Genomic DNA, 14,642 nt, shown 5'->3' with positions numbered 1-14,642 from the left:
AAAAGGAAAAATGACATAAAAGCAGATCATCATTCATTCAGCTCTGTTGTTGCTGCAGTGTCACGTGACACGCAATGACGCGTCACCATGGAAACAATAAAGTGACACATTCTAAATAACGGTCGCCCTGAAATAGAATCATTTTGCTGTACATTTCAGGTGACGGGGTTGTTGAGGTGGGGTGGGCGGCTTCACGGGGCAGCAGCGCATTTATCATGGGGGTCGCGGGCTAAAAAGTTTGGGAGCCCCTGATCTATAGCCCGGGTTCTTCTTAACCCTTTTTCTGAAATTTTTATTCATTTATTTATTAAGAAAACACAATTCATGTTATTTAAAAATCCTGAGAACATAATTCATGTTATTTAAAATCAATAGAACATAATTCATGTGGTTAAAAAATAATTTGAGGCCATTGTATGGTTTGTGGGTTTACTAATTATTACATGGGTTATCTAAGGGATCAAGAGGTCACACTAATAATATAATTGAGAAATAAGAGGGGGTGAACTTGGTCTGGCTCGGGTTGGTCTTGAGTGGTCAGTGGACGGATGGACCGAGAATCGGATCTGTTGGATTTACAACACGTGAATTCATCCACAGGCTCAGACCTTAGGTTTAAGCCTTGGACGTCTCATTCCCCTAACCAGCCAGTGCCTCCGTCTCTAAGCTTTGGACCGGCCCTTGTCGGGCCTTGTTTGCAGTGCACGTGCCCCCATAACTTTATTCATGATATTTTCTTATTGTGTTAAAATCCTGAAGGGTACTAGAGTCTTTGGGTTGCAGCAAAATAGAGCAGTGTGTTGGAGAATATAAAATAGTTGTTTGTATGCAAGTTGTTTATAAGCACTGATTGAAAACAAATGAATGTTGTTGTTTGTATGCACAGAGGAGAAATATAAATATGACTCAAAAAGTGAAGTTCATGTGATTTAAATAAAAATAAATACATTAAATCTTTTTTAAAGATTTATCAGAACAAAACCTGATTTTTTTCTGGGATGAGAAGGGAATGTATTAGTAAATATACGCGTACATATAAATATGATACAAGTTTTTGACCCAAAAGAGGGTTTCTTGAATAAATAAATGAATAAATACTTCATAAATTGATATATTTTGTGTTCTTTGATCATATGATAAAAAGATTTAATTGAAAAGCTTAAAAATTCTCCTTTTTCATTATCTGGACACTTATATTTGATCAAAATATGATTAAAATATTTTACAGAATGAATCCTTACATAAAAAATACTACAAGGATTCTCTTTCTTCTAAAATTGTATTTATTTTACTCCTTCTACATGTCTTTTCTACAAGGTTTTGCAATATTTTCTACACTGTTTTCAAGTAGTATCTTCACAGATGAAAGAACTATAAGTGCTCTTCAATCTTACATTTTCATATTATGTGTAGCAAAAGAGTATGCACGTTCTGGGACATACTTCGATGACGTCATGCAACGTAAACGAGAACGTGGTTGCCTAGTTACGCACACTGCGACTGTTAACAAAACATTTTACATTTCATTCATTCTTATATATCCAATATAATTTTATTTACTATTCCCATCTTTTTTTCCACAATACATTTACAATGTGTTTTACCAAATGTAGGAGTGAAGCAGGGCGTCGTCGTAGATCAACCAAACGCAGGTCGTGTGTGAGGCTGCTGGTTCTGACGTTCATGTGCAAATGTGTGTAACGAAAGCTACTTATTTTCTGAGTTAAAATATTTAAAGTTTATAGTGTAACTATTGTTTAACGTATTTTATACTTAATCTTATACTTATGTATAATACTTAAAAATACCCCGATGAAAATGAACCATGCTTTTACTATAGTAAAAGTGTAGTAACCATGTTTCTTTGGTTGGACTGATAAAGTTAACATTTGTACAGCCACAGTATTACTACAAATAAGTCAGACAGAAACATCAAAAGAAATACATAAAAAAGACACGCATGACACTGTACTAGAGACTTTTTATTTATTGTTTTGTAGCCTGCAATGAGGCGCTCAGTATCTTCAAGATAAACACGGTACTTTTTTGGCACAACATAAACCCATTAATATTACGAGACAATAAAATATAACTTTAATTAGGGTTAAACATTTGAATTCTTACACTTAAAAACTGAGGGCGCATCTCCGCTGCTGCATCCGACTGCCTTTACATCACCACCATCACCGCAAAGCTCCTCCCTCCCGCACGCAATGGGTTGTGGGCAATATTAGCTGTTAGAGTGTGCATTGATCTGCACTTCGAATTCTAACCGGAAATAGTAGACCATCCGGGTATCTTTGGAATACTCATTTCAACATACTACGATTTGGGACGTACTAATTCTAGTTTCGCATACTATTTAGGACGGATAGTATGCGAATTGGGACTCAGCAAGACTGAAGAGATGAGTCCGAGCTTAGGACCCAAGCAATCCGAGTGGTTCAAAGCACATTTTATGGGTAATCGCTTTAGTGCCTGGTTACAACAGTGTTGGGAAAGTTCACTTTCTACATGAACTAGTTCAAAGTTCAGTTCACAAATTTTAAAATGAACTAGTTCAGTTCATAGTTCATATACTCAAAATTTGGAACTAAGTTCACAGTTCAAAAAAATGAACTAGTTCATAGTTCTTTTTTTCCATGTTGCTGCGAGATATTATTTTTCAAAATGATTGCCACAGCCCATATAGAACCACAGACAATTATTTTATCAGTTTTAACACTGAAGCTATGCGTCAGATTTTTCCCATCATCACCGACCTTGTCATAAAACTCGTTTAAATGATCATACGATGCCTCCTTGCTGCTTTTTGTTTTGATTTGATTTGTAACGTAAGTGATGAGTCGTTCATGACCGATCCATTCATTGCGTCTGTCACGTGACAAATAAACGAAAGACTCGAGGTAAAGTAATTATTTATATTCCCTGTAAACGATTTTTGACTGAATTATAATGATTTCTTAATTCAGAATATGATCAAGATTGCGTTGGTGGATGTGTTCGGGGAATTTGCCAGTTAATAGTATAACATTTAAAGCCCCTTAAATGAACGAAATGACTCGAAAAAAGATTTGTTCATTTTGATGAACGAGATCGAACAAGAGAGTCAGTGGACACTGGTGGCTGGTGTTGCCAGATTGGGTGTTTTTTCCGCTACATATTAAGGCCGGTTTACGGTGTGTTTTCGCCTGGAAGGCTCTATAGAAATCTGGCATCCTATTGAACGAAGTTAAACTGAGAGAGCGTGGCGTTCACAGACACCAGAATGAACAAGTTCACAGTAACGTTCATCAGGCAGTAATACGGTACGTTCAGTTCACGTTCGCCCAAAATATGAACGAGTTCATGAACTATCGTTCAATGAACGCGTTCAGGCACAACACTGGCTTACAAATTGTCGTGTTTTAGGGCATAGATTCAAGCGACACATTGTAGAGCAACTGAACAGCATTTATTAATGCGTCATTCCAAAACTCACATTCCATCACATAACCCCGAGCACCTAGTAGTTCCGGTACTTCCTGTTAGACGCTTCATAATAAAACCCCCTTTCATAATAAAACCCATTACTCCACATCCCCCTTTCTAGGAGATGAATGCAGACTTAAATGAACATTTACCGCATGAATGAAAACACTTTTTTTTTCTCTTTTACTTTTTACAACTTATTGAACACTTTCTTTTTATGTAACTCTTTTGTATTCACAAGTCCAGTCTTTGAGGTTTTATGACACTTCTACCAGACCTGGTTCTGACAGGACCTGGGAAAGCTGCCTTTGGAGTCTTAACCCTCTGAGGTCTGAGGGGTTTTTGGTGTCCTTGAGATGTTCTGACATGCCCTGACATTTGTGCTTTTTTCAGTTGCTTATAAACATATTAATGGCAAAGGTATAATTACACTCTATTTAGCACAAACAGGGCTACCATAATATGTGAGCAACAAGAATGTACATGTCTGCATTTTTGAGAGAATAATGTTTATGCGTGGTTATTGAAAAAACTAAAAACTAAAGTTTCTGAAATAAGGCCATAAAACACATACTAAATATGTGCCAATAAGACTTTGTCTAATAGATGTCATTGCCTAGTGTTTTTTCTTCAAAATGATGTGAAAATCATCCTGCCCTTATCATTCACATAACACAATACATTGATTTGAATTTTGCAAAGCACTTTCTGTTTGGAAAGGCAATATGCGGAGTGGGCGTCAACGATCATGCATATTTAGTGGTTCACACCTTAGGAGACAATGGGGCCTGCATACTTAATGACCCTTTCATTCAGGTGAGTCACTGAGCCACAAGAATGCAAGAGCAACAGTTGGAAGCATCTCAATTATTTTTTATTTTTCCACATATTGTGCTTGCAATTTGGCCTATAATATCCAAGGAAAACATGTCTAGTAATTGTGCAGTTAATTCTCATACTGTATTTTCAGTTTTGGAATATTTATCCTCTCCCCAAATTTGTCACTAATAAAACACAATAAAAATTATTTAAAGAAAAGGCTTATATTTACCTTTTAATAGTTTGTTTACATCTACCTTGTAAATATATTTTTTTATTAAAAAGGTTACAATTACAACAACAATTCAAGTGTAATCTTTCTTTGTAAAAACTAAAGTATACATTTTATCATACATATTTCAAAGTTAAGGATTTGATTGATTATTTGATTACTTTATTTTTGACAAAACATACTATATTTAACATGAGCAAATATTGGCAAACAAAAGCTTATTTGAGTTGGCAGATATTTTACAGTAAAAATGTATAATCTATCCAAAACTAATCAACGAAATGTTGTCTTTCATATGTCTGTAACATAGGTCTTTCATTTTTATTATAAGAAATATAAATGTTAATTTGCAGTTTAATACGTTGCTTATACAAATACATTTTATTTCAACATTTCAGTCGATTTTTACTCAGTATAGCAATACAGTTTGCTAAAACCGAAACATTCATTCACAAACAGAAACGCCTGACTGTAACGTTGTTTTTATAAAATATTAGGGCATATAAATGTTAATTTTCAGTTTACTCATCTCAGTATAGCAATACAGTTTGCTAAAACATCATCATTCATTCACACAGAGACGCAATTTAAATTTAAACTGTCTTTTTGCGAGCTGTGATAAACAGCGCGCATCTCTGCGGCTGCCGTTCATTCATTCACAGAAACGCGATTAACTTGAGAAGGAAAAAAAACTTACTACATATTCGGATCCTCTCTCCTGCAATACCCGCACTCTGAGGTAGATTTTCCGTTATTATTATTCCTCACAGCGCTGCCAGATGGTGTAAACACGTAGGCTACAATGATATGATTAAACTTGTGTTTCCTCGAGCTGATATGGGGGCGTTCACAGGTTTGCCTCAGTAATTTGCGTTTGAATAGCGCGCGCTCTCCGTGGGCGGAGTCACATTACCTTTGAATGAGCTCTAATGAGCTCGACTGGAATCGCTCTCTTTTAACACAGATTTCACAAGATGAGAATATTTTTTTTTAATATAAATTACCTCATTTTAAAGAAGAGAATTCAAGCTTCATGCCTGTGTGACTGTATGCCTGTTTGACTCAGTATTCGCTGAGTTATTGTTCATTTTCGGACGCGTTTCAGAATGGTCTTCACTGACAGAGAGAAGGCAGAACTCGCATCACGTTTATTTTTCTTTATTTGGCAAAAAGCACAACAGTTTGTTTTTATTGTGAGTATACACAAAAATAATACACATTTAACAGAATCGATTGATGTATGAAACTTGCTTGTAATATCAAAGTCAACAGAGCAAAATTAATTTCTTTTGAACTGAACTGAAAAAAATCCAGCAAAACGCGCGGGCGCGTTTGTCGACCTCAGAGGGTTAACTGCAGACTCTGAAGAGTTCGGTGTGAGCCTGGCGCCCTCTGTTGGACAGACTGGTGTACTTGGAATTTGAACCTTTGGTGTGATTTCAGGCAATGGCAATAGATGATGCCTATTTCTCCTGATGACTCCTGAAGGGCTCTCCACGATGTAAGAGCAGGGTGTAGAATGAGGTGAGATGACAGTCCCTTCACTCTTGGTGTCTGTGATCCACACCGGTTGTCCTGGTGAAAGCTGAGGAAGATCTCTCACACGATGTCTTTTGTTAAACACTGAACTGTCCTTTAGTCTCCTCTCTCTTTCTCTCTTCACCACTGTAGCCTCATTTGGCAGGCTGGGAATGAGCAACGAGGGAAGCTGAGGAACTGGCGTACGAAGTCTCCGTCCCATTAGTAGTTGCGCTGGGCTGTATCCATTAGCCAATGGGGTCGCTCTGTTGGCTAAAAGTGCAAGATATGGGTCTTTTGCTTTCTTTAGTAGTCTTTTCACAGTCTGGACATGACGCTCAGCCTCATGACGCTCAGCCTCACCATTGCTTTGAGCAAATTTTGGACTGCTGGTTACATGTCTGAAACCGTACACTGCTGCAAAGTCTTTGAACAGCTGGCTTGAAAACTGAGGTCCACTGTCACTGTAGAAAAGCTCTGGGATGCCATGTCTGGCAAAGATTGACTTTAGGTGTACTATAACATCTTCTGATCTCGTGGGCGTCAGTTTTGCTAACTCCACAAATCTGGAATAGTAGTCCACCACTAGAACATAGTTACTGTTGTTAAGAGTAAAAAGATCAGCTCCAACCTTTTGCCATGGTCTTTCAGGGAGCTCACTGGGCATTAAAGGCTCCACTGAATTGGCACGTTCCTTAATGCATGTGGTGCAGTTTTCTAAAAGCTCGTTGATTTGGCCACTCAGACCAGGCCACCACTCTCTCTCTAGCTCTCTCTCTGCACCTAAACATTCCCTGATGTCCCTCATGTAGGGCTATGAGAACAGAGTTGCGCATAGTGGTAGGAATCACGAGTCTGGTGCCTTTCAGTAACAGTTCATCATGTACAGTTAGAGTGTCTCTGTGTGGCCAATATGCTTTGATTGGACCTGTAAGATGGCTGTAATCTGGCCAGCCTCTCTGACACAAAGAAATGACTTCAAAACATGTGTTATCTGTCTTTAGTTGTTCTTTCAGTTATGTGATGTATGTTGAGCTAGCAGGTAGGCTTCTGATTATTTCATCGACGTAGATGTTTGTGTCAGCCATTAGATCTGCTGCAGCTTTAGAATCTGAATCTTGCTCGACAGGTGCGCGTGAAAGGGTGTCCGCTGTGAAGAGTGCTTTGCCTGGAGTGTGTGAGATGGAGTAACTGTACCTCATAAGCCTGAGTCGGAACCGTTGGATACTGACAAGTGGCTTGTGGTCAGTTTCCAAGGAGAAGTGTCTCCCGATGAGGAAGTCTTTAAATCTTTCACATCCCCACGTTAGTCCAAGCGCCTCCTTCTCCACCTGTGCATGCCTCTGCTCTGTCTCAGTTAAGGAGCGTGAGGCGTATGCTACCGGTCTCCACTGCTCACCTTCTTTTTGAAATAGGACTGCTCCGAGTCCGTAAGATGAGGCATCAGCAGACAGCTTAAGATCTTTGTTTGGATCATAGAGTGTGAGAACAGGTGCTGATGTCAGTTCACTTTTCAGCTGATCAAATGCTTTTTGTTGTGCATAGCACCAAACCCACTGGTTTTTCTTTGAAAGCAGATCTCTTAGGGGCTTATCTTTTTCAGTCAGTCCTGGAATAAATTTACCTAACTGGTTGACCATCCCAAGAAAGCTGCGCACTTCGCTGACATTTTACGGCTCTTTCATCGCTTTGACTGCTCTGATTTTGTCCGGGTCAGGTTGGACTCCCTCTGCAGACAAAATGTGTCCAAGAAACTTTACCTCCTGTTTGCTTAAGTCACATTTCTCCATATTTAGTGTGACACCAGCCTCTTGCAGTTTGTGAAGCACTGTGTGAAGTCTGACATTATGTTCCTGCTGGTCCTTTCCCCAAATGAGTATGTCGTCCATGTGACAAACCACGCCTGGTAGCCCATTGAGAATCACTGACATTCTCCGCTGAAAATGTTCTGGGGCTGAGGCTATTCCAAAAGGAAGTCTGTTAAAATGGTAGCGTCCGAAAGGGGTAATGAATGTTTTATAGTGTGCTGACTCAGGTGACAATGGGACCTGCCAAAACCCTCTGTTTGCATCTAGCTTACTGAAGACGATTGCTCCAGCCAGGGATCCAAGTGTCTGTTCCACTGAAGGTAAGATGTACTTCTCTCTGCACACTGCATCATTGAGGTGAGTGAGGTCCACACAAATGCGCACTGAGTCATTTTTGGTTGGCACTGGGACCATACCTGAGCACCATTCAGTTGGCTCTTCAACTCTGCTGATTACTGCCATGGACTCCATTTTTTCCAGTTCCTGTTTCACTTTTCCCAACAAAGGAATGGGGACACGTCTTGGTGTGGCCAGGGAAAAAGGAACAGCGTCAGGTTTCAGCTTAATAGTATAAGGTTGCTGCATTAACCCCAAACCCTGACACAGCTTTGGATATTTCTCATTTAACACTTTCATGTCTATGCTATCTGCTCTAGACACAAGGTTTAGCTTGACACTTGCTGGCCTGCTCAACAGCGCTATGTGCAAATTTTTGATAACATACACGTTTTCTTCAATTTCTTCACCTTTGCACAATGTTTCTCTGCACATACCCAATACATTGAGAGGAGTGCCCCCAGGTCCAAACAATGGTCTGTCTGGTTTGCACAACTCTGTCACATTTTGATTTATACTGTAGTACATCTGGGCTGGGATAACTGAAACATCCGCTCCAGTGTCTATCTTAAATCTGACTTTGTGGTTTCTGATGGTAAGATCTGCATACCAAGGATCTGAACCTTTCTATCACATGCACGGATTTAACAGACTTACACACCTTACTGTAATGTCCTCTTTTACCACAAGTATGACAGGTCACATCTTTTGCTGGACATTGAACTTTAGCATGTGCAGGTGTTTTACCACATCTGTAGCAGGATCTCTCATTTGGTGTTTTGGACTTTGTTGTGTATTTTGGCTGAGTTGGGGACTTGTATTTTGGATACAGTTGTTTTGGATGCTGTTGTTTTCTATATTTCACTGACACAGCATCTATTTCCGTGTTGTTCTCTCCTCTAATGTCTGTTTGTTGCCTTTTTATAACTTCTGACTGCCGGGCTTGATTCACTGCCTTCTCCAGCGTCAAATCCTTGTCCATTTGTAATCTCTCAGCTAAACTAGTGTCTCTGAGTCCCACGACGAGGCGATCTCTTATTAACTCATCGTGTAGAGCGCCGTAGTTGCAGATTTCAGCCAAAGCATAAAGCGCGGTGACAAACGAGTTAACAGTCTCATTAGTTAGCTGTACTCTTTGATTAAAATGGGCTCTTTCATTGATAATGTTTTTCCTGGGCACAAAATATATGTCCAAAGTGTCTTTTACCGCTTGATACTGTTGTCTCTGCACGTCCGTTAAAGCTTGACCTCGAAGAATGTCGTCCGCTTCATCCCCCATACAGTAGATGAGCGTGTTTACCTGGTTAGCCTCTGAGCTAAGATGCAGATTGCTGGCTAGACGGAATCTTTCAAATCTCCGTATCCACTTTTCCCATTGCTGAGGCTTAGAAAAATCAAACGCTTCGGGAGGCTGAATGGTGAATGTGGCGTTCGGGGGTGGATTTGCGTTAACATTGTTGCCGCTGTTTACCTGTAGCTGGGGCGGTAGCCTGCGAGGCTGCGTATGCGGTGCGCTTGCTCCCGCTTCCTCTGTATCCGACATTATTTTCTCCCGATAAAATCTTTTTTCACTCCCAGAACAGCTTACTTTCACTCCCCGGCGATTAAGCTCTTACTGCCGCCCGACTTCTGACACCATGTCGTGTTATAGGGCATAGATTCAAGCGACACATTGTAGAGCAACTGAACAGCATTTATTAATGCGTCATTCCAAAACTCACATTCCATCACATAACCCCGAGCACCTAGTAGTTCCGGTACTTCCTGTTAGACGCTTAATAATAAAACCCCCTTTCATAATAAAACCCATTACTCCACACAAATCATACAAAATCACTTTATTACAGAAGACGTTTGTACTACGTTATAACGAGTCATTAATGTATTTTAACTTATATGTCATATACTAGTATTTAACCAAAGCTATAGATTGTGAAATTAAACATTTCTCGTTGTTAGTGTGTTTTTAAAAATAAATAAACAACATATCTGAGCTTCAAAACAACTACATTCTCGACTGAGAAACTCTTAAAACTACTTTTCGTGACACAATAACAGTCGTATTTTTAAATTTCACGGTCTTTCTCCTCTGCTATTGACGCAGCTCGGACTCATCTCTTCAGTCAGACTCATTTGTTCACCACACCGTTCGAGACTCCGCCGTAAGACATCTAGCCTTATATGGATATCTATGGCTGGGACAGAGACGCATTCGGAAGTTCGCTTTCAGAAGTGCTGGGTACAATGACGCATTCATTTTTTTTCTCTTTCGCACAGGTCATGTTTTGAAAGACGATGTCCTGGGGCTCGTTCTTCGTACGTCGCTAACTCAGTTAGCTGGATTTGATTGTTGACGATTTGGCATGATCTCGGATTGTTTGGTTCTTCGAAGCTCATCCTGGACTTGCTGTCATAGCAACAGGTGCGCAAGCTTAAACCTGCTCGGGAGCAGGCTTATTTCATGTAAACAGGATTAGATCCCGGCTTCATAAGCGGAGCTGATACGGGAAGTCCAGCGCAGCGCGATAGTGCACTTTCTGAGAGATATATTTTTTCTCGTGACTCGTGAGATTGTCGTTTACATTATTAATTTGTTGGAAACGCACATTTATTTTCGACTTGTCGGAGTCGGGCTTTAACTACAGCACAAACTGTAACCTAAGATTATTTGCGAGTGGCTCTTTCCTTTACACTATTGGAGATGCGGAGAACTTGATGGAAAGTGCTGTCTGTCGAAAGTGCTGTCAGAACTGCTTTTTTTCATTGGTGATTATGACATGTTCCTGCCTGCAGACAGGTGTTTTATGACCCCATTCCCTGACCCAAACCAGTTACAATGCAGCTCTAGCCAGGACAAGGGCACACAATGAAATGAACTTTGGCTATCTAAAGGGAATATTTCAGTGTCTGAAAAGTCTGAGGGTTGCACACCTGACAGGGCCTGTGACATTGTTGCATGTGCCATATTATACAACATTGCCACAAAAAAAAAAACACTTTTCATTAAATGTTTAATAAAAGACAAATATGCTTAGTTCCTTGAGTTTTATTTCAATTGTTCTTTGTAAAGAAAAGCCAGTGGTCAAGTGCCTGCAACAAGAGATATTAGACACATGCCTCATGCAACAAATAAAAGGAAAAGTTGGCTCTACACTGCCCACCTGTAGGCCTATGTCTCCTCTATCTGTGCAGACTCTTCTGTAGGCCTTTCTGTAGATGTGGAATCCTGCAACTTATATTGCAGCCATAAAGCATACAAGTATAAATTAAGTAAAGTTATTTATGCACTTGCAGGTAGGCTAGTTCCTCCATATGACAGTTATCTGAGAGGGTTTATTCACTGTCCAGTGCAATGGATACAAATGGACATTACAAAGTCTTGTACTTTCTTTCCTTTGGAAAGTTAGAAAATGTCCACTTACTGCACATATTTCAGCCACCACTTTCTTGGGAACAGATACAAGTGTTGGTGTATTATGTAAAAGTGCACAAAAGAGGAAAACACAATGTCATTACAATGAACTACACTCGGGAAAAATGTGATCAATAACTCATGGCAAAATATTTTTGCATTAACATAAGTTTATCAGTTTTCACTTTCACAAGTCAAAGCAATTCATCATTACTCAAGATTTAACAGTTGAAATGACTATACTGCCTTAATTTAATGCAGCAAAAAATATTTTACAGTGTAGGCTACTAAGATCTTTTCTTTTTTTTTCTCAGCCTTTTTCTTGGTTGCTTTTATAAACAGACAACCATTTATTTAACAGTGCCTTTTATAAAAGAGACTATAATATAACTAAAAATTACCATTATGTAGAATATTTTTGTACTTCACTTTTATTTGTTCCCATGTTCTAGTGTGGTGACTCTGACATTACAGTGAACAAAGTAATTATGCAATTATTAAAATACAAAAATATAGGCTAATAAGTGATAAAAACATCTAACATGGCCACTTCTAATGGATTTAAATTGTCTGCTACTTTTTGCCAGCCCTCTCTCCTGGCTTTTGCAGACTTTGAGGTGTTCTCTGGCGTTTTGATTAAACATTAAAATTCCGAATAAACTTCGACTATTAGTCCTGGCTCTGCTGAGGAGAAAAACTGAGCCCGCTCTTTGGCCACGCTGAACAGCCAATAGCAGCGTTGCTGATCAATGTTTCTACTATCGATACATATCCCCTTTTAAGCCAGCGCATGAACGCGCAGTTATCTCAGATAACTCAATCCAGCGATACTAATCATAAACAACAGTGTTCGAAGAACCCAATTAGCCGGATCATGATTAGCACGATGATATCATCTTGGATGTGTCATTTGATCTCGGATGTAATAAGCAACATACGAAGAACGAACCCCAGGTGACGATATCATAACTGCATCTCATCGTCAGGGCCACTGTGAATCATTTGAAAGCACCTTTATTAGTTACAGTTTCAGGAGTGTTTCTCATCAGACTCTTGTACATTGGTTTGTTTTGTGAGACACTCGACTGTCGTAAGGCTTTCATCCAATGTCAGACACACACTCTCAACTGATGCTCGTATGCGGTACGACAGAGAAGAGCTGTTCTGTTAAAGAGCATGTAGAAGGAAGAGTACGACCTGATCACACAAGCTTTTCAGAGTATGTTTTGATCATGATCATTGCTTGCATTTAATCAGTCTATGTAATCCAGTGTTTTCATATACGATTAAGAGAAGGAATGAAGGATCTAAGGGTTACAATAACAACCTGTTTTAATTTAAGCCATCAGACATTGGTGTTGTTTTATTTTCTTTCCTTTTATATTTACTTTCATATTAATTTAAGTAGTTGTCATTTGATTTATTCATATTATTATTCATTTGTCAATTTATGTTTTTATAATTTATATTACTTATTTCCTTGCTCTTGCAATGCTTGCTATTGTTGTTTAACCCTCTGGGGTCTGAGGTGTTTTTGGGGTCCTTGAGATGTTTGGACATGCCCTGACATTTGTGCTTTTTTCAGTTGCTTATAAACATATTAATGGCAAAGGTGTAATTACACTCTATTTAGCACAAACAGGGCTACCATAATATGTGAGCAACATGTATGTACATGTTTGTATTTTTGAGAGAATAATGTTTATACATGATTATTGAAAAAACTAAAAAATAAAGTTTCTGAAATAGGGTCACAAAACACATACCAATGATGTGTCCACAAGACTTTTGACTAATGGATGTTTTCGCCTAGAGTTTTTCCTTCAAAATGATCTGAAAATCATCCTGCCTAATCATTCACATAAAACAATACATTGATTTAAATTTTGTAAGACACTTTTTGTTTGGAAAGGCAATATGCGTGGGGGCGTGATTCACACCTGAGAAGACAATGACCCGCATAATTAGCTGCATAATGAGCCTTATATATATACTACAAAACTGGTTCACAGTTGGAAACATCTTGAAAAAAATGTGTATTTTTCCACTTGTATTTTTGCTTGCAAATTGTATAGCATCCAATGTGAAAATTTCTAGTAATTGTGCAGTTAATTCTCATACTCTATTTTCAGAAAGTTTTGGATATATCCTCTCCCCAAATTTGTCACTAATAAAACACAATAAAAATGATTTAAAGAGAAGGCTTATATTGACCTTTTAAGATTTTGTTTACATCTACCTTGTAAATATATTCTTTGTTATTTTATTAAAAATGTTACAATTACAACAACAATTAAAATATTAACAATATATCAAGTGTAATCTTTCTTTGTAAAAACTAAAAAACACATTTTATCATACGTATTTCAAATTAGTTTGAATATAGCCTACATTGGAACAAACACTATAATAACATCTTAGTTGATGACTTTATTTTTGACAAAACATAATATACATTAGAAATTGGCGAACAAAAGCTTATTTGATGTGGCAGTAGTCTATTTTACAGTAAAAACTTTATAATCTATCCAAAACTAGTCAACGAAATGTTGTCTCATATTTCGTCTGTAACATAGGCCTATCGTTTTTATGATATATTAGGGCATATAAATGTTGATTTGCAGTTTAATACGTTGCTTATACAAAGACATTTTATTTTAACATATTTCAGTCGTTTTTTTTCTCATCTCAGTATAGCAATATAGTTCGGTAAAAGCCGTTCATTCATTCACACACAGACATGCGATTCATATTTAAACTGTCTTTTTGTGGTTTACAGACACTATTGCATATTGCGATTAGAACAAAGCACATAAGAATAAAAAAACGTACTATTCACAATACTCAGCTGGATCCGTTGCTCCTCGAAGTGAAACTAAACCGGCACTTCTGAGGTAAATTTCCCAGGATTATTATTACTATAGTATTATTCCTCACAGCCTCGTGATTAAACTTAGTGTGTTTTATCCAACTGATGTGGGCGTTGACACATTTGCATGGATCGCCTCAGATCATTTGCGTTTGAATAGCGCGCGCTCTCCGTGGG

General features: G+C 38.5%; 1 protein-coding gene across 7 annotated transcripts in view; it reads left to right on the top strand.

The window, feature by feature from the left end:
* Window positions 1–14,642, top strand: part of LOC309496988 (stonustoxin subunit alpha-like) — a 253,685-nt gene that overhangs the window by 62,909 nt on the left and 176,134 nt on the right. The gene's annotated exons all lie outside the window — the stretch shown is intronic.

The sequence above is a fragment of the Leuciscus leuciscus genome (genome assembly GCF_965113295.1).
Source record: "Leuciscus leuciscus genome assembly, chromosome: 4".
Lineage (NCBI taxonomy): Eukaryota > Metazoa > Chordata > Actinopteri > Cypriniformes > Leuciscidae > Leuciscus > Leuciscus leuciscus.
The sequence above is the reverse complement of the archived record's forward strand: the minus strand, read 5'-3'. Positions and strand labels throughout refer to the sequence as shown.